This window comes from Ostrea edulis, chromosome 7, assembly GCF_947568905.1.
Source record: "Ostrea edulis chromosome 7, xbOstEdul1.1, whole genome shotgun sequence".
NCBI lineage: Eukaryota > Metazoa > Mollusca > Bivalvia > Ostreida > Ostreidae > Ostrea > Ostrea edulis.
In genome coordinates, this window is record NC_079170.1 from 57,685,055 (window position 1) to 57,700,765 (window position 15,711).

General features: G+C 33.2%; 2 long non-coding RNA genes across 2 annotated transcripts; one reads left to right on the top strand and one right to left on the bottom strand.

The window, feature by feature from the left end:
• The first annotated feature begins 5,002 nt into the window (after positions 1-5,002).
• LOC125674656 (uncharacterized) lies at positions 5,003-8,092 on the top strand. The gene is made up of 3 exons (XR_008797114.1): positions 5,003-5,377; positions 7,693-7,773; positions 7,989-8,092. It is a non-coding gene; the product is annotated as an uncharacterized LOC125674656 (long non-coding RNA).
• On the bottom strand, positions 7,444-9,211 carry LOC125674661 (uncharacterized). The gene is made up of 3 exons (XR_008797115.1): positions 8,843-9,211; positions 7,957-8,055; positions 7,444-7,845 (listed from the first exon to the last, which is right to left on the bottom strand). It is a non-coding gene; the product is annotated as an uncharacterized LOC125674661 (long non-coding RNA).
• Positions 9,212-15,711: the final 6,500 nt, after the last annotated feature.

The following is a 15,711-nucleotide window of genomic DNA, read 5'->3' on the forward strand; positions in this document are numbered from 1 at the left end:
CAGATAGATTACGCCTGCAAGTGACGCAAATGTGAAACTGATCTAAAGTTAACTGATCAAATTAACCGCAACGAAGTTAAAGCACTACAGTCAAATTTCAGAGGAAGGTCGGTAGAAGTGATACAAGATGAATCTGAGACTTGTAAAGAGCTAACGCACACATACAGTCCCTCGTTGGAAAGAGGAGTATGCACTATGCTACGAGAGTGCATTAATTGAAACCCTGTCCTGTTTCCTTTTGACATTAATTTCTTAACCGGACAACTATAATGTTACACTGTATGAATGGGGGTTTTTTTTTTGGTTGCATATGATTCATTTTTGTGCGAGGACCCACAATTCTGAGGTGGGGTTATGTGACAAAATTGAAATTGTAGAAGAGTTATTGTCCTTTTCATTCTTATTTTCAACCAGTACTTTGGTAATTAATTGTATAATTAGCGCATGATCATATGTAGATGACCAAAATTATCATTGTATGTAATTCTGTGATTCATAGATAAACTTGTAATTCCCTTTATGATGGATAGTTTTAAATCCTGATACTTATACTCAAATATTTATCTTTAAGGCCACATGTATAAAAAAAAAATCATTTGAGCATTACTTACAAGGATGCTCCCATAATGTGGCAGAATAATTCCACCGCTGCCACCACGCTAATACCGTAATAAATAGAGGAGTTGCATAGCAATGTTATTGATTAAATCACAATTACATTTACCGCATCTTTCAAATGTAATTAATCAAATTTCAATTAATTTGACAAAATAATTGATTAAATTACACATTACATTGAAGTAGTTTCAAATTTGTATAATTTATTCTCTCAAGCTTCCAGATCGCCCCAAAAGACGTTTCGACTTGAAACGATTCGCACTAAGACGGTTCGCCCCTGTTTGCGGTGCGAAACGTCCCATGCATTTTACGATTACTTTGAAACGTTTTATGATGATTCTTGGCCACATGTTCAAGTAATACAGAACATAATTTTGATTTTTTATATTTCTTACATTTATAATCGAAATTATACATCCAGTGGCGGATTTAGGGGGGTTATATTTATATTATGATCCCTGGGTCGAGGCCTCTGCTTGTGGATTGTTAGTCCCCGAGGGTCTCTACAGCCCAGTAGCTAAGTACTTCGTTACTAGCTTGAAAATACGGATGTATATTTAATTGCTGTTACAAAATTTAGAAATTCATTTCAAAATTAAGAATTATCTCCCTCACGCATAGCTCTTATCCTTAGACGAATTTGACTCCACTTTTTTGGCACACTGTTTGTTGGATTTCAAAGATTTCGGTTGAGCATCACTGAAGAGACATTATTTGTCGAAATGCGCATTTGGCGCATCAAAATTGGTACCGTATAAGTTTTACATTAAGGAAGTCATGGTCTCTTGTTTAAAAAAAAAAAACCAAAAAAAAAAACCCCCCAAAACAACCGGTAATCGATAATCTTGTAATTTATATTCGATGAATTTTGATTTATATTCGATAATCTTGATCAATAAATATAAAGGAAAAGAAGGTGTTGCACATCTCATGTTAATTTCCCTAAAGGTGTTGCATGAAAGATCGAAAATTTAAGTTATTCAAATATATGATAAAACCAATTGGAACGTATGTCTTGATTCAATAATTTTTGAAAATAAGTTTAAAAGACGTGTATTGACAAAATTAGCTAAAATATTTCGAGTTTAAATCAAGCAATAAGCGATTTATAGGATTTTTAGCATTAAAATGGAGGGGTATCCCTGAATTTTAGGGGAAAAAACTGCCTCCGTGAAACAAAATAAATTTAGCATGAGCATGTTCTTCGAATTTTCCTCTAAAAAAAAACAACTGTCGCTTTGAAATTTTGTTTCACGGTGGCATTTTTTTGTAAATTAAAAAATCGAAACGACTTCACTAGTATTATTTTCAACTTCACTTGTACGTTAATTTTCCTTAGTAATGTATGGTCTACTGCGTGGTTCAGTGGATGAGATCGTCGACTATTATATGTTAAGATGTTTTCTATTTTTAAAACGACCGGGTTCGACTCCCTCGTGAACACATTTTTTTTTTCATATTACTTTTCCATCTAGATTTTCACGCTTCTAGTTTTTGTATAAATGTTTCATATAAAATTTCTGTTTATTACCATGTTCCGAGTTTGAAAGAAGCTTCCAACCTGGAGGCTGTTTACTTGATGAATAGGACTCTCAACAAACACGCCGAATACAGCATGCAATACCTGTATTTTGATAGTCAAGACTGCTAACGAGAACTTGTATGTTTTTTTCTGAATGAAAGTTGTTGACAAAGGCATGGTGTCTTTTACGAAAAACCGTTGTGAACTTTGCAAAGCTTTGAAAGAAAACTTTAAGGCCAAACGAGGTAAATAACCGTTAAACAGTTTGAGTTTATATGTATTCCAGTAGCAAATTGCTATGTTGAATTAATTTTTACAGGTTCATGTACTTTGAATAATGTTGAATTTTATTAATGCGTATTAAACTTCTCATATATTGTTTTGTGGCCAGAGTCATGTACAGTTGCCAATTGTTGGTTGTAGAAAATAATACATACGAGTATAAAAGCTTTTGGACTGTAGTACATGTAGTATATAATATTAAATATTTGATACACTCGTAACATGTAACCATATACATGGTATCTGACACTCAGGAAAAGAAGAAGACAATTTAATTTTCACGATTTCAAAAATTATCTTTAGACTACATGTATAATGTATTGACACATAAAATGTATTAGGCTTGTCCCTAGTACTGGGGAATCCTTCAGGTATTTAAATTTTGTTGTTGTGTTTTTTTGGGTTTTTTTTTTTTTTGGTTCAAAGAAAAAGTTATATATTGATGGTCATATACATTATAATATCGATAGGCAAAACATATACGTGTATAAAAAATGAAAAATAGATATACACGTATGTTTCTGACTGCTGCCATTAGGGAGTAACGCCTCACGTAGACTGTAGTCCATTTACAATCCGCATGGCAGTACTACAGGAGGACAGGTCTCCTCCTTGTAATTGAAAGAAAAACATTTATAAGCATATTGACAATTCATAAAACAGTTTCACATTTAATCTAATTTCTTATAAATTACATAGTAATATAAAAGATTGTTTTTTACGTACATTTTAATCTCCGTCTCTGTTCAAATCTTAATTTCATTTTTATTTTGTATATAAGGAAAGCAATATTACATAACAAAAGATTGAGAAGCTGTGTGTTTCGGTTTTCGACGAAAAAACAACAACCCAATAACAATATCTTTCCACTGAATTAAGTGTTTTATATCTTCCGTCAATTTACAGTTATTGCATAAATTTGATACGTTTTTATTCCAGATGCTCACAGAATTATTATTGTTCAATAAGTAATGTAGAAGTTTGAAATTGAATTCAGCTAGTTGTCTCTGCATTTTATTATTTTTGATGTATAGATTGGTTCTGTGTTCTTTGAAGTCATTAAAAAGTTTTGTCAAAGTTTTCTCAAAATAGAGTTTAATGATTTTTTATTGAAATGAAAATCTTACATAACATTTTACAACTAAGTTGATCTAAAGATACTTTTTCATTGTTGCTTAATAAGAATTTGTCATTATTCGTTATATTGATAAACTTGTTTTTCTTTGTGTCTAGCTTCTCTTCTACTTGTTTTAAAGTTCGTTTAAGTAGATTATATTCACAAATCCAGTTAGATTTGTTTTGTATTACATCAGAGAAATATTCTATGTCATGAAAATTTCCCTCTTGGTCAAATAGATCCTTTACGTACAAAATTACTCCTTTTACCCAATGAGTGTAAAATGAATGTTTTTTTATTTGGAAATTTTCATTTAGCGAGATAGGTTGTGATAGAGCTTTGTCTGCTGGTGCATATATTTTTTCATTAAGTTTGCATTCATTAAACGCACACAAAACTTCACAGTAAAAAGTTTGTAGTTTTTAAAAAGCATTTTTAAGATCACATATATTTGCATTGCTAGTTTTCAAGAGATAGATTAAATCTATTGATTTTTTACTTATACATGATTCGAAAAAGGATTTTATTGTAGAATTATTTTTGGATAGGCGCTTTATCCACTTAGCTTTTAACGATTTGAATTTATTTCCCACATCGGATCTCATAATTAAAAGGAGTCTCCTCATTATGTTCTCCGTGGGATTGACATCTGGAGCGCCTCCAAATTACGATTGATCCCGGCAAACGTAAATTATAGATGCAATTCCATATTTGAAGAGGTACCACCATCCCCGGTAGTGGTCTCGCTTAGATCACTTACCTAATTTGTTGATTATTTTCATAACACCGCAGACCATTATTATCATATTTTTAAATCAGTATGGATGTTTATAAACATTAATCTACAAAATAAAGAAAACAATAAGTGCACAAAAGACAACCATCAATGTCTTTTAGGGAGAAACGTCTAGGGGCGAATCCAACCGCCGCGGTGGTCTAGGTTGGAAATGCAATGGATGCACGTAGTCTTAAACTTTTCTGACCCTGGGTTTGGGGGAACTTCAAAGTGCTTTAAAACACTTCCCATCCTTGACTTTGATGTTTCAAATAAACTTGGGTGTTTGGTTAAGTGTTTCATTGAGTGATGTTTGATGTTTCAAATAAACTTGGGTTAAGTGTTCCATTGAGAGTACTGGTTTTTTTAGTGTGTCCCTACCTGAATTGATTTAACCATGCATTCATCAAAGTTTCGATCTTCATGTAATTTATTAATTCTGTACTTGCTACGACATATTATTCACGTGTATTGTTATATGTATGTTGAAATGCATTGATTTTATATCCTCAAAATTGTATTTGTATGTCTACTCAGCCTCTACTGTCTTATTTGTATATATTTGTAAATATTTTGTATTTATAACCGATGAGCTGTATAGCTTAAGGAAATAAAGACTCTGAATCTGAATCACCTGGTGACAGTTAGCCAGGTCGGGTGTTCATCAGTAGTTATTCTAGCAATAGCCGTGTTTCGAGTTACTCCGGAACACAGTGTTTATTCTGTGTTTAGTCACGCCGCGTCAAAAATGTTCCACAGGGTTACTTCCGGTTTATCGTTGTTTACCTTTGTTTACCAACAGTCGACACTTCGTGTATTAGGTCTAGGCTTAATTTTGTCGATCATCATGAAATTGAAATACACATTTAAAGTTTGGGGTGTATGCGGTACATATTTGTTTATGAGCGTTTGATAAGCTACTATTGATCTACGAAATACAACGAAAGACTTCGTCAAGAACAGAAGAAGACGATGTCGTGTAACTCACACAAGGCCCAGCTGTCTAGTAACCGGAGGGGTAAAGGAAAAGAACGTATTAGACTCACTGAAACCTGTCAAACAGGTAAAATGAAAATTAGGACATTATATATATATATATATATATATATATATATATATATGTGTGATTAAACAAAACACAATGTGCACTGCTTCATAAAGCAGACATTAGGTCCAGTACAGTCTAGGGCCTATGTGAAATAGAATTTATGTTACCAAATCAGGGTCAAAATGGACATAAACATGTAACATATATAACCAGGTCCATTCCAAAGACTATTTCTACCTACATAGCTATTGAAAGCTACTTAAAGTAGCTACTTTTACCTACTTTCACATGTTTTTAAAGATATAAATAAATAATAATTAAGGCACATCTTTTAAACAGGTCAGTCGTTTTATGTATCATGTTGTGCATGTGCATGACAAAATTCGGAGTGTAAATTTAAATACTTTACGAGGGTGGAAAATGTAGAGGAAATTGCATGAAAAATCGACTCAAAAACTTTTAATGTAAGAGTGCATGAATGTTAACTTTAAAATTAATAAAGATTTGTAAAACATTCTAGACTTCTTATCATGTATCTTTGATCCTAAGTTCCTAGAGAATGGAAGTGGGTGCAGTTATTGATGCAAATTTGAAAGTAATCATTTTTGTCCAATATTTTTGTGGTATTCATTGTCAGTATAAGTGAATCAAGAAATTTGGTACACACCATGTTGCGCCGTTTCTGCGTTTGACCACGAAATGCAAGTAAAGGAAAACGTAGGTAAAAATAGCTACCTGGAGTAGGTTTAAATACCTAGGTAGCTATAAGTAGACTATTTCTACCTATGTAGCATAGGTAGAAATAGTCTTTGGACTGGACCTGATAATTATTGATATAAAATATAGATAATGACAATACACAGTGAAAAGTAAGAGATTAGCTATAATATTATAGGTATTTGAAATGGCTTTATTATTTAAAGCTAGTTTAGATTGAATTAGACTGGGTTTCTGAGTGCAATGGTATAGCCATATGTGGGTGAGGATAAAATTATCTACTTGGGTATAGTCAATATGCTGTCTAATTTGAAAATAATTATTTATCAACTAATACTTGTGTTACAAATTAAGTCTTTGGAGTTTGACTTCCAATGATATACTCATGTAATTGGAAGAATTTTTAGCATGACTATTGATTATTGTAGTCATTTTATTGACTTTTCACAATCCAGTAGGTATTTGTAATTACTGCTAATATTTATATCACTGAACAAAATATATATCTGATCATGATTAAGGTGATATTATTCCTTTCAGCAACATAATTTCAATTATGTGCTCATAGACTGGTCCAGCACAATCTCTAGTATAATTAGCTATATAAATATGCTAATCAAGCTATATAGCTTTTTAAAGCTAATTGAAATTGCTTGATATAACTATTTCAAATCTTCTATCAAATATATTTTTAAAGCATAAAAATTGAATTTCTAAGTGAAAATATTTCATCCTTGTACTTAAAACAACACACTGAAAACAAAAAAAAGCTTCTTAAACTATGTACCTTAGGAAGAATTTTGATTCAAAATTGTCAAATGTTTAGGATTATTAAGTTGTTACAGATTCCACATTGTAAAGTCATCATATACTTATCAAAGTATCGACACACACAAGGTAGTGGACAGTTATCAATACAAAAGAAATTCTCTTTTCATGAAAATTCTTAAAATGACATATGATATATACCTAGAATAGTGTTGTGGTTAGTTCAAAGTACATGTATATTGTTATGTGTCATTGCACTTAAGAAATTTAATCGAAACTAGCTTAATGAAGCTGTTTGAAATAGCTTTATAAAACTATATAGTTAAATATAGAGATTGTGCTGGGCCTGATAGATATAGCAATACAGAGGAAATCCGTCATATGCATCAAAAGTTTGAAAAAGGTGAATTGACTTAAATATAAATTTATGAACAAAATTGAAGAAAAGAAGAAATTAGGAAGAATCTTTTGTGTTCATTTAAAACATGTTGGGTAGATTTTGAAGTTGTTTAACTCGGCTTTATACATGATGTCAGATCTTTGAATGCAAGCAAGCTCTCATATGACTACAATGTATAGGGGAAATCAGATATATGTACAATGAATATGGTAAGCTTTATTGATAAAAATCATGAAAACTCATACAGTCACAGTTTTAATATGAATTACTTCATGTATTTCGAAATAAGTTAAAAAAAAATATACATGTATGTGCAGTGAACAGTATTTTTAACAAATACATGAATTATAATTTCAGCATTATTATTTTTTTTTTTTATACATCTTTGCTTCTCAAATTGACAAAAGCCTATTATCAATATTGTGGCATCCCTCCTCTTTTTCAGGTATATCATTATGGGAACAGGATCATTTTCCATGCCTTTCACTTGAGGTCTTCAGTTTCATCATTAATCATCTGAATGTCGGTATGCCAAACTCTCATGATGTCATGCCATTACTGGATATTCCTTAACACTGGTTTATTTAATCCACATTACCTATAACATTGCCAAAATATTAGATTGAAAATTTTCAAATACACAAGATTTGAAGCAGCAAAAGAAAAGAATTACATATGTATAACACACAAAAAAGAAATTAATTCTCACCTGGCTTATATGAACTTTTTACTCCTTTTTAGCTCCCTTTCACTGCATACCAGCCAATAACTAGCAGTCATTATATGCAGATCAGCCATTGTTATCAACCTGTGTATATATATGTTGAATAAAATATGAATGAAAATTGTTGTTCTTTGTTATTCTTTTTAAAAATATATATATACTCAATAGTATATTTCCTTACACAGTACTGAATCAAAGGGGTAGGAGAGCAAATATATAATATACATGTATAACCTGGCTCATGTTCAGCTGGTTCCATTCTTGTATACAAGTGGTTTGAGTGGAAATGTACATATCTGATGTACATGCAAAGTACCTTGATTGCACAGGCAATATGCATCACTTGTGTTCGAATTTACTATTAAAGATACTCTTTAATAGTAAATTCGACCCCAAGCGATGCATATTACGTGTGCTTGATTGGTATTAAAAGTTGAGTAAATTCGACCCCAAGCGATGCATATTGCCTGTGCTTGATTGGTATTAAAAGTTGGAGAAAAGATCAATGTTCTTTGATATAATTCAAAATTTTGCAGTGAATGAGCCATCGGTATGGAGCTTGAATAAATGATCATGCAAATTCTAATGTAGATCCGTAGGGATATATTATCTGGTGTTCACATATTTTATTTAATTGGCAGATATTATATATGCCCCCCCCCCCCTTCTCACTCCCTTGTGAAATTGCTGCGTAATTTTTATGAGCCTGAACCATGAGTTCATAATTGAAATTCTCTATTTAATGTTACATGAACACCGTTTAGTAAATACATACACTGCTCAGATGTGGATGAGGGTACAAGTATACCTATTCTTAAGATTGACAAGATTTTGCACAGTCTATATTATATTTTTAAGAGTCAGTACAAACCTCTTGGTTTTCCTAAAAGTTAATATAAGCAAACTGGCTAGAACAATGATGTTTCTTTGTTGGTTCAGCTTTCATGGAATGTAATAATCGCACTCAATTTCGGCTGCTCGTGGTTTTCTACACAAATGACGCCATCGTTTCCTCTGCGTGGACGCTTTTCCCGGGTTTGGGAAAAGGTAAACTTGACATCTTCCCAAGTAAATATATATCCCTTGCTATCCTTTATCTGATTTGCGACAGTTTGTGCCGCAAAATCTATATTTTGTCAAAAACAATTTTGTTACCAGTGTAAACAAAATTAACCGGAAGTACCCCTGTGGAACATTTTGCTCATATCACGTGACCGGCGTGACTAAATACGAAAAATCCCGGGTGTTCCGGAGGAACTCGAAACACGGCTATTAACAAATATTGATGGTTTTATTTTAAGGACAACTCTACACAAGCATATCTAATATCATACAGTACATGTACAGATGTATATTAATTCTTTAAGAACTTTTAGATGACTGGAACAAAATATTTTCATAGTATTAAAACATTTTGTTCCAGTCATCAATAAGGTCTGTAATGTCTTCATAAAACTTTATTATTTAAATTAACTATACGTGAATTGGGGATATAAACAAGGTAGAAAAAAATAGAGGTTTTGTACATGAGGAAGTTTATTGTAAAATAATTGAAAGTAATTGAAATTACATGACAGTAAACAAATTAATTAAATTATATTTACTTGTAATTGAAAAAATGCTCAATTAAACATTACTTTCAATTGTATGATAATTTGTAATTGATTACATTTAATTACCATAAGATTTTTCAATTACCCCATCCCTAGCAATAAATGGTAAATGGGGTCGAAGAATCACAACACAGCGCGCTTTATTACACGTATACTACCGGTATAAAAAATACAAGGCATGGAATGCAGAAGGAATAATTTCATCAATGACTGGCAAATAATATCTTTACCCTTCGCAAACGATATTTTAGGGGGTATATCGGAATTGGTATGTCCATTTGTCTGTTCGGTCGTCCATCCGTCTGTCTGTAGACATTATTTAATCAGGATGTTATGAGAGACTAGAAGGTAGATTTTTTCCTGAAATTTGTTCACTCTTTATTCGCCATATAAGGATGTACTCCTGATATTTTCGTAGACTAAATCATTTTGTTTTAGACTTTGTAACGGTATGTTCTCTAACAGAGAATATTTTGCTTATAGTACTGTATAAGCTTAGGAAGGGGTATAATAATGGACTAACATGTATTGTGTCCATTTGTCTGTCCGTCTATCTGTAGATATGATCTTGTCCAGACATTTTTAAGAGACTAGCGCATGAATTTTCCTGAAAATGTGTATACTCACTCTATATTACACCAGGTTTATTGATAAACATTGAGGTGAAAGGGGAAGATAACGAACAGTGATCAATCTCATAACTCCTATAAAGGTGAAGATAACGAACAGTGATCAATCTCATAACTCCTATAAAGGTGAAGATAACGAACAGTGATCAATCTCATAACTCCTATAAAGGTGAAGATAACGAACAGTGATCAATCTCATAACTCCTATAAAGGTGAAGATAACGAACAGTGATCAATTTCATAACTCCTATAAAGGGGAAGATAACGAACAGTGATCAATCTCATAACTCCTATAAGCAATACAAAATGGAGAGTTGAGCAAACACGGACCCCTGGATATACAGAGGTGGGATCAAGTGCCTAGGAGAAGTAAGCATCCCCTGTCGGCCGTGTTCAAATAAATTTAATATATTCTGTAACTTGTATTCAGATGAAACATGAATAAATCCAGTAATAAATTCAGCTCCACACTGAGTTATTTCAAATATTCTCTAAAATGGATGAGTTCTAGTTGGGACAGTTCTAGTTATTTCCGTAATAAGGGAGAAAAATAAATGAAAAAATTATGGCATTTGACCAATGAGTAGATTAATCGTAAAATGATAGGACAAACATCTTGAAAATTTCCAAAATGGATATATAATTATGATAATAGATATTTATTTTATTAAAAAAATATTTCATCCAGTTCTCTTCCAAGAAGTAATGTGAAAAAAGAATCATTTTTTAGTAAGAAAAAATATACAATGACATCGATGTAACAGTAAGAAAATGGAACAAATTTTGGTACATGTATCTGGAAATTATTCTCATAGGTTCACGACAAGCTCAGATTTTACATGCATGTCTACGCATGAATTCCAGTTCATTAAAGTATCATTTATTCACAATAAATATTGTCGACAGTCCTTTATGCTTATGTGGTAAAGTAGAAGACAGCAAACATTATCTCTCAGAATGCCCATTGTACCATCAACTCAGGGCCAGGTATCTATCAAATTTAACACAATTGTGTAACATTAACACAAACACTCTGCTTTTAGGAAACTCACATCAGTATCTTAAAACATAACTATATTTCAATCAGTACATAAATTTATTATCCAAAGTAAAAGATTTGCTGTACCCTATAAAACCTGATATATCAGTAATACTTACGCTTGTAATCTAATATTTGCCTTATGTATATATTCTAAATGATGTTGAAATATTCACACAACCCCATCACACATTATCATCACCATTATTTTATCATTATTTTATATGTACATGTAAATGATGAATCGCATATAAATGTTTATGTCATAACCATAATACGATTCTGATTTATCATTGTAATATAGGAGACGGATTTATATAAGTGCTAGCACTTGTTTCCGAATCCGGTTTCATTTTGCTCCTATTTGTTTATTTCCTGCAATGTTTCATTCAATAAAGATGGTTTAAACCAATTGAATGAATTTATGAAAAGTTTTCCCACCTTTTCACGTCGGAATCAAGCCATATACTGCACCTAGATATGTTTTAAACATAAAAATTTAAAGTTAACATGTTGCCATCGGCCATTGAGGCGTGTCGGCGGGCGTTAACCGTCTGACCTCTTCATCACCTTTTGTCCCTTCAATTGACCAATGGTCTCAGGGGATGAAGTATGGAGACGTTGCCATATGTATAAGTAGCATTGACTATTTCCTCTCTTTGAATTTTGTTTATTTAAATTGTAGTGATCAATGAGATTGTATCAAATCTAATTCTTTCTGTACTATAATCAATGATACTTTTATTGACTGATGATGTTCTTTTAACTCACCATCCTCTGGCAGATGTATTCACAATTCTATCAGATGCACCGTTTTGTTCACTTGCAAAAGCGAGCAGATTAAAGAATACAATTCATTTTCAATGTGATCAATATCTAATGCAATATCACTTTAAGAGTAGTACGTGTAACGTACTGTAGTATAGGAGGAGGAGAAAATCTTTGGCTGGACCGGGAATCGAACCCGGGACCCCTGTATTACTAGTCAGGTGCTCTAACCACTGAGCTATGCAGGCCGATATCCACGGTCCGTATAGCCCTAAATACTACATTCCTCCCTCCTTAAGATCAAATATAATTTTATAATTGTCTTTCAATATCAACCCAGGTTCATTTCGCCCCTGGCAGGCCATTATACTACATTTGATGCCGTAGACTAGCCCCTGGCACTGACAGGTGAAAATGCCTGCCAGGGGAAAAAGAACCTGGGTTGATATTGAAAGACAATTATAAAAAATCATAATTGATCTTAAGGAGGGAGGAATGTAGTAATTAGGGCTATACGGACCGTGGATATCGGCCTGGATAGCTCAGTGGTTAGAGTACCTGACTAGTAATGCAGGGGTCCCGGGTTCGATTCCCGGTCCAGCTAAAGATTTTCTCCTCTCTTCTATACTACATTTGGTGCCGTTGACCACCCCTGGTAGTGCAGGTTGGCCTGCCAGGGGCGAAATGAACCTGGGTTGATATTGAAAGACAATTAAAAAAAATTATGATTGATCTTAAGGAGAGAGGAATGTAGTAATTAGGGCTATACGGACCGTGTTTAGAGCAGTTAGAGCACCTGATTAGTAATGCAGGGGTCTCGGGTTCGATTCCCGGTCCAGCCAAAGATTTTCTCCTCTCTCCTTTAAATACTACAGTACCAAAATAAATCGATAAAATTAACCCTTTCATCTCACCTACGCTGAGGATTCAAACTACCGTTGTAACCGTGATGGCTGTCGCTGGTGATCAGGGTCGTTCTTAATAGAATATATAGGGAAAAGATCTAAAACTACTCGAATCACCGGCTTCTGCGCATGCGTGGTGTTTAACTCGAAGCGGTGCCCCATTGGTTTTAAATCCATTGTAATAATACCCCCCTCCCCCCTTATCGGTTTTCTGTTTCGCATGCACATCATAACTTGAAAGATATAAATTAACTTGTATTATCAAACTCCAAAATTGATATTTTAATGAATAAGATTTCTGAATTATGTCTAAGATATCTAATAACGAATAAACAACTTGAAAACAATGGCTTTTTATTCAAAGCATATTTACAATAATGTTATCTCCATAACAATTCCTACAAGTCATCGTTTATATTTTAATCACATGATAGCAGGTGTGAACAAGGCACAACTAGACGTCTTAAACTTGGATTAACGTGCAGGTGTAAACAATTACCTGTAAATAAAATAACACCAGGTTATTCTACGGTGACCAACCTTCGTAATCGTATAATTAGAAGTACCACTCGCCCAACTTACGAACAATATGTAGGCACATATTCAACATTGTTTTATTATTCATTTATTTATTTTGCATAGTATTTTTCTTCTCTCACCCTCTTTTATTTCAAATATATTTTCTGATTATCTGAATTCAAATTATCTCCGATATGCGAACAACCACGCATCTACTGTATACAACTCGGAGGTTTACTTTGGGTGTTTTTGTACAAAAGTGGAAACATTTTCTATTACGAGATAATTGTTTTTGTGTTAAAATTTAACCAACTAGACTCTATATACATATAGCAGGGTCGTGTATAGGAACCAGCAGGCATGAGGGATCGTGCCATCCTCCTTTTCCCCAGTAAAAATCATAGGACAACAAAACTAACGTCTGGAGGCTTTTTTCCTTTTATTTACCTAATATATATTTATTTATTTTCAAGGTCAACGTATATCTGTTCGCTTATGCCCCAAATATAATTGCTTACAAAGGACCCGTCCTCAGTTTCACGAAATTAGTCAAAATAGCATTCATGTTTGGTATACGGACAAAAAGTCACAGGACAAAATGTCACCAAAACTTAGAATAGTTGACTTGCATAGCAGTGGCGGATCTATACCTTATTGTGTGTGGGGGGGGGGGCGCAAAGGGGAAGGTTGATTTAAAATAGGACATTTTAATGCATTTTCGACTGGAAAAATTTCAAAAAGAATGATTTAAAATGGTACATTTCAATGCATGTTCGACAGGAATTCTTGTTCCTCCCTCGGGAAAATTTTGAAAAAAAATTGATTTAAAATGGGACATTTTAATGCATTATTGACCGAAATTCTTGCTCCTTCTTCCTTTCATTTATAGTCACCACATCCTTTATATGTTTGGTTGTGGTTAAAAAAAGTAAGAAGACCGGGGGCGGGGTGTGACCCATCCCCCTAATCCGCCACTGCATAGATATGTAGACTTGTTTATATAAATCTATATGTTTGATGAAATAGTGATTAGTTAGTGTATGGACCTATAGTGATTGAGCTTTGCGATGTATCCTACTATTCGTATTTGTGTTTCTGTCGCTCTTCAAAATGACCGTTTCATATTTTGCCAGAACTGACTAGTGTATGGTGTGTAAAAGTGGTTAAAGGTGCAAATAGGTGGCGGTTTGATTTGAACTAGATAATCTAAGTGTCGTTTCAGAATACGGAAGAAAAAAAAATGGAAAAATAATTATTTTGAATTCATTAGGAGCGTTGGTGATTGGAGTCGCTCTTCAAAATGACCGTTTCATATTTTGCCAGAACTGACTAGTGTATGGTCTGTGAAAGTTTTAAAAGGTGCAAATAGGTGGCGGTTTGATTTGAACTAGATAATCTAAGGGCAGTTTTAGAATTTGGAAGAAAAAAAAATGGAACAAATAAGATATCCTCTGGACAAATCGTGACAGACAAAGTGATCCCATTATAATCCCCCCTCCTTCTTTTGCGGGGGTAGAATTACTGGTTCTGAAGATGTTAAATATGAAAGGTTTTCAAAATTATAAATAGGAATATGTAGGGAAAATACTTTGAAATATTCTCCCCAAGAACAACAGAGGTACAATTTTTCAAATAGATATGACTATATTCAGTAAGCATCAGCAACAATAATGTCATTTCTCCTCGTGAACTTTAAAAAAAAAATATTTTGTGAAAGTAAGCGACAAAACTGCGAAATATCCTGGATGAAGCTTTTGGCAGACATTCAGTGGAAAAGCGTAAAAATTAACTACACTGTAATACCTTGCATGAAGTCTTAGAATCAAGAACAAAATTGTCGAACATTCTTGCTGAACTTCAGCGATAAAACTTCCAAATTTCCCCGTGAAAGCTTCTGTGGGGTCCACATAATCTAATGTAATGAATTTAGTGTGACATCACCGGCATGACAAAAAAACACAAACAGGCGATTCCGATGACATGGAATTACCTGTCATTTGCTAAAAACAGACAAATCTTTCCAACATTTTGGTTATCATCAAATATGACATATAAAGGATTATTGAAATGAATATAAGATAATCTCTTTTGATTGAGTGACAACCTACTATATATACAAATTGATGGAATACAACTTTGTACAAGTTGACTATAGAGATGAGCTACCAAATCATACCACTTCCTCTTCCTGTTTAAACCTCGTTGAGTGGTAGCCATAAGCAGACAGCTTAGAAAATTAATCCAAATCCAGGAGAATCAGTGTAGCA